Source organism: Arachis ipaensis, chromosome B09 (assembly GCF_000816755.2).
Source record: "Arachis ipaensis cultivar K30076 chromosome B09, Araip1.1, whole genome shotgun sequence".
Classification (NCBI taxonomy): domain Eukaryota; kingdom Viridiplantae; phylum Streptophyta; class Magnoliopsida; order Fabales; family Fabaceae; genus Arachis; species Arachis ipaensis.
Window position 1 is genome coordinate 22,483,938 of NC_029793.2, and position 5,925 is coordinate 22,489,862.

Consider the following 5,925-nt stretch of genomic DNA (forward strand, 5'->3'; position numbering starts at 1 on the left):
TGTCTTTCCAGTCTTTCCAGGTCGTTCAAGGCCATAGGATCTTTGATCTCTTTGAGGACTCTTTTCATGGCTTCAAGAGCACCTTTTTTACTGCCCAGGGGACAAAGAATGTGCACATGTCTTTCCAGGTCGTTCAAGGCCATAGGATCTTTGATCTCTTTGAGGACTCTTTTCATGGCTTCAAGAGCACCTTTTTTAAAGTAAGGCCTGCCCAGGGTCATCACCCCTTCTGGCTTGCCCTGGAAGGGGAAAGACGGATTCCGACCTATTGGAGTTTCGGAGCCGGGTCGGACTATTTAAAAAGAGACTTATGAGGGGTTAAGTGAGGAGAACCGCCGGATAGCCGACATATTGTTGGCGATCTTTGGCTCTAAAAATCTGAACCCCCATCTAGTGATCGGGAACCGGGAAATCGGCCGGGCCCACGTAGGTAAATCGTCATCTTTCTCCTTCCCTGCTTGCTTTCCTTGATTTGTATGCTCTCAGAGTTTAAACTTCCTATTTACTGACTTCGTTACTTGTGTTTGTTTGTGAAGTTTCCATGGCTGCTGCAAAACTGCTATGGCTGATTTGATGCAACATTTCCTTGCCGCTGAGGATAGCGATGATGATTCCTCAGTGACTCATTTGGAGGGTCCTCGTCTTGAGGTCGTTGAGGAGAGGACCAATCAACTCGCTCAAGAGGCTCAGGGGGAGGCCACTCCTTCCACTGCTGAGCCATCTGATTATCAAGCGGATAGACGATCTACCAAGGAACCGATTCAGGAGGAGGTTCTCGATGACCGCGACTTGATCATTGTAACCAATCCCAAGAAAAGGAAAGGGCCCTCTGGCAAAACCTTGACAATCATGGAGAAGAACTTTGACGCCGTGCACTTCACAGACTCGCAGCTTCTCCGGGGACCGAGGAGTTCTTTCAAAAGGAGGATCTCGTGGCTCAAGCAAGATGGACTTACCGTATCCTCCTGTGAGCTTCCGCCATTGCCAGGAAGGTGGAGCCCGTGCTGGCTAACTGCCAGGCGTTGGAGGGGAAGCTGCGAGCTGCCCAGAAGGATATTGCCATCTTGAAAGCTTCGGAGGGGGCACTTAAAACTCGTCTTGAAGAGAAAGAGAAACAGGTCGTTGATGATGCCGCAGAGATAGCTCGGTTGGCCGAACGTGACCTTACTCTTTTCAAGTCCTTGAACACTTCTCAAGGGCAAATGGCAGCTGCCGAGGCGAGGGTTAAAGAGCTGGAGAAGAAACTTGCTGAAGCCGAGAAATTGGTGGAAGCTGCTCAACAAGAGGCTACGGCCTTTAAGAAGAAGAATAAGGAGGTCGTGAGGGATGCCCGTCAGGTCGTGCAGGCTACTGAGGATGGGATTAAGGCCTAGATTACTGTCTTGGCTCCTAATATCGATACTTTCTTGGTCGGGGCTTTCAAGATGGTCCAAGATGGTAAGATTGTGGACATCTCGAGGAAGTGAAAAGCCCCATTTTGTAATTTAATATTTTGTTTTATCTTGTCGGGCCGATGTGATGCCCTTGTTTTGTAGACTATTGTTATTGTGTCTTAAAGACAATTTTTATCATGACTTGTTGTTTTTATATTGCTCTTTGGCCGACAAGTTGCCTTGTTAGAGGATATTTGTAGCTTTATCATTTGGCCGGTAGGCCGTGGGCCTTTGCTCGTGTGATACTTATCGTACCAGCCAAGGTTCCCAGGATGATCAATCCTAGTCAGTCGTGGGAGGGGAATATATACATAACAAGAAAGTGAAACAAGTAATATAATTGCAATATTGGCTAAATGACACAATGCAAATATTCATGGTATTTATAATGAAACGAGAACACAAAGAAATAAACAGTAATGAACAAAATGGGGAAAACCCGTTAAATCGTGAGGCCTTGTTTTAAGGATAGAATCTTTTTAAGTTTGCTGTGTTCCATGTTCTTAGTACCTCGCTCCCGTTCAAACGTTCCAACTTGTAAGCCCCCTTACCGAGTACTTCTCTTACTCTATATGGGCCTTCTCAATTAGCTGCTAGTTTGCCTTCTCCTAGGATTGGTAACCCAATGTTGTTTCGTCATAGTACCAGGTCGTCTGGTTCGAAACTCCTTTTTAGCACTTTGGCATTGTACCTTAAGGCTATCCTTTGCTTTAATGCAGTTTCTGTCAAATGGGCCATCTTCCTGGTTTCGTCGATCAGATCTTTCTCCACCACCTCCTCAACGCCCCCGAGAAGCAGCCTGGGGCTCGGTTCCCTGATTTCCACAGGAATTACTGCGTTGACTCTGTAGGTAAGCCGGAAAGGCATTTCCCCGGTAGAAGATTGTGGCATCGTCCTATATGACCACAGGACCGAGGTCAGCTCGTCTGCCCAGGAACCCTTTTTTTTGGTCTAGTCGTTTCTTTAGGCCTTGGAGGATGATTGTTTGCAACTTCTACCTGGCCATTGCTCTATGGGTGCTCGACTGAAGAGAACTTCTGTTTGATCCCCAGCCCTAAGAGGAACTCACCAAACTTCTTATCTATGAACTGCGTCACATTGTCCGAGATCACGACCTCAGGGATTCCAAACCTGGAGACTACTTATCACCACATGAACTTTTGACAGTTTGCCGACGATATACTGGCTAAAGGCTCTGTCTCGATCCACTTGGTATAGTAATCAATGGCCACAATTAAGTACTTAACCTGACCGGGACCCACTGGGAACGGGCCCAGGAGGTCGACTCCCCATTGAGCAAAAGGTCAGGAGGCTAACATTGAGCTTAGCTCCACCGCTGGAGACTTGTGAAAGTTGGCATTTTCTTGGCATTTCCTACACTTTCACACGAACTCTTGTGCGTCTGACAACATGGAAGGCCAATAGCATCCAGCTCTAACGAGCTGCCTGGCCAATGCCTTTCCCCCGATATGGTGGCCATAGCACCATTCGTGACTTCACTCAGGATGTAGCCCATTTGGTCGGGGTGCAAGCAGTTCAACAGGGGCTGATTAAGCCATCGTTTGTACAGTTGGCCCTGTATTGCTACATACTTGGCCGCATCCCGTCTTACCGCTCTGGCTTCCTTCTCTACCTCAGGGAGTTCGCCGTTTTCCAATAAATGAAGGATCGGATCAATCCACGAGGGAGGCCTTAGTGTTTGTGTCACATAGAGGGTTACCGACGGCTCCTTTATCAGTCCCTGAATCAAAGATCGGTTCCCTGTGCTTGGCTTTGTGCTCGCAAGCTTCAATAGGAGGTCAACTCTGACATTTCTTTCTTGGGCACATGTTGAATTGCAACCTCTTCGAAATCTTCACACAGCTTTTTTACCTTTTCCAAGTACTTCTGGAGCAAGGAGTCTCTGGCTTGATATGTCCCATTGACTTGGGAGGTCACGATCTAGGAATCACTGTTGACCTCAACCCGCAATGCTCCGACCTCTTTGGCTAAGAGTAAGCCTCCTATCAAGGCTTTGTACTCCGCCTGGTTGTTGGAAATCGGGAAGTCAAACTTGATTGATTGTTCATAAGTTATCCTTGTCAAGCTTTCGAGGATTATCCCCGCCCCTCCAAACGCTTGGTTGGAGGCTCCGTCAATATGGAGCTTCCATCGTGTGCTCGAGTTCTCGGGTGGGTCACCAACTACCTCTACCAGGAAGTCTACCATCGCCTGGGCCTTGATTGCGTGCCTAGGTTCATAATGTAAGTCGTAATCAGATAGCTCAATCACCCGCGGCCTGCTAGGTCGGATTTTTGTAAAACTTGGCAAATGGCTTGGTCGGTTCTATCGGTAATCGGGTGCCCTTGGAAGTATTGCCTCAACCTTCGGGAGGAAGTTAACAAAGCATAGGCCAACTTCTCTAACTTGGTGTATCTTAGCTCTTCTCCTTGGAGCACTTTGCTGATAAAATACACCGGTTGTTGGATCTTATCTTCTTCTCAGACGAGGACGGCCACCAAGGCTTGGTCCGTTACCGCTAGGTATAAAAATAATGTCTCACCTTCTTTCGGCTTGCCGAGGACAGGGGGTGCCGACAGTAGCCTTTTGAAATGACTGAATGCCGCTTCACAAACAGGGGTCCATTCAAAGGCTATTCCCTTTTTCATTAGGTTGAAGAAAGGGAGGGCCTCTGCTGCCGAGGCACCGAGAAAACGGGATAAAGCGGTGAGCCTCCCAGCCAACCTTTGCACATGCTTGATGCAACCTGGGCTTGCCATCTGTAAGATGGCTTCGCACTTGTCCGGGTTGGCCTCCACTCCCCTTTACGTTATCATGAAGCCGAGAAATTTCCCGACCTCCATGAAAAAAGCGCACTTGAAGGGGTTGAGTCTCAAGTTGTGCTTACTGAGAGACTCGAACACGACCTCTAGGTCTCCGACTAGGTCGCTTCGCTCACTAGTTTTCACCAAAATGTCATCCACATAAACCTCAACCGATCTACCGATTAGGTCGCAGAAAACTTTGTTCATCAGCCTCTGGTAGGTTACTCCAACATTTTTTAGTCTGAACAGCATCACTCTATAACAGTAAGTACCAGCTGGCATTATAAACGCCGTTTTCTCCTCATCAGGTCGGTGCATCGGTATTTGATTATACCCAGAGTACACATCCATGAAGCTTAGGAACCGGTATCCTGCTGCCGCGTTAACCAGGTCGTCAATGTTTGGAAGGGGAAAAGAGTCTTTGGGACACGCTTTGTTGAGATCCGAGTAGTTGACACACATCCTCCATTTCCCGTTGGCTTTCTTGACGAGAAATACATTTGACAACCACGTCGAGTACTTGAGCTCTTTGATGAACCCTGCTTCTAACAGGTTGGCTATCTGTTTGGCCACCTCGTTAGCCCTCTCTTGCGACATTTTCCTCCGTCGTTATGCTATAGGCTTAGCTTCTGGTTTTACGGCGAGCCGGTGACACATGAACTCGGGCTCCACCCCTGGCATGTTGGCAGGAGTCCAAGCGAAGAGGTTGCCGTTTGCTCTGATAGCCTCCATGAGAGGCTCTTTTAGGTTGTGGGGGAGGTTCTTGTTCACGAAGGTGAACTTTTTCTCCGTGTTCCCAACTCGAAACTTCTCTAGGTCCCCCTGGGGCTCTGGCCTCGGTTTGTCGTCTATTCTTGCATCCAGATAAGCTAGGAAGACCCCGAATGCCTCCTTCGACTTCTTCCTCAGGGAGAGACTGGCGTTGTCGCATGCAACCACCGTTTCTAGATCTCCTCTGATGGAACCGACGACTCCGTCGTCTGTAACGAACTTCATAGTTAAAAACTTGGTGCATATTTCCAGGAACTCATTGATTGTCTTCCTTTCCAGGATGACATTGTAGGTTATGAAGTCTCTCAAGACAACGAACTTCGCCATTACCGACCTCTTTCCTTCGCCTGACCCTACACAGACCGGAAGGGTAATTATCCTGTCGGGTTTTATGTAGTTGTCCCCAAGGCCTATGACCCCATGTTGATGGGTCTTGAGATTGGTTTCCCTAAGTCCCAGGGCGTCGAACACGTTCCTGAACATTATATTAGAGTCAGCTCCAGTGTCAACGAGAATCCGTTTTGCTAGGCCCGTCCCGATTCTTGCTGTGATCACCATCGGTGGATTCTCTGGAAGGTCGCAAAGCCATTGATCTTCTGGGCCGAAGGATATCCTCGGGGGCTCCGTGAATTGAGTCCCGTGGCTTCCTGATGACACGGCCAAGACTTCGGCGTCCTTTTTGGTTGCCGACCTCGACCTGGGGGGTACATCTCGCCTTATCACAACGTTGATGACCACAATGGGGGCGTTGTCGGTATTCTCGATGGGCCGTTGCCCTGCTGCAAACTTCCTCGAAACTTTTGCGCTCCCTCCTCCTGGGTTCCCTTATGAACTGGGAGAACTCGGTCAACTCTCCTTTGCGAATGGCATTCTCTAAAGCGTCCTTCAAGTCGAAGCAATCCTGTGTTTTGTGGCCA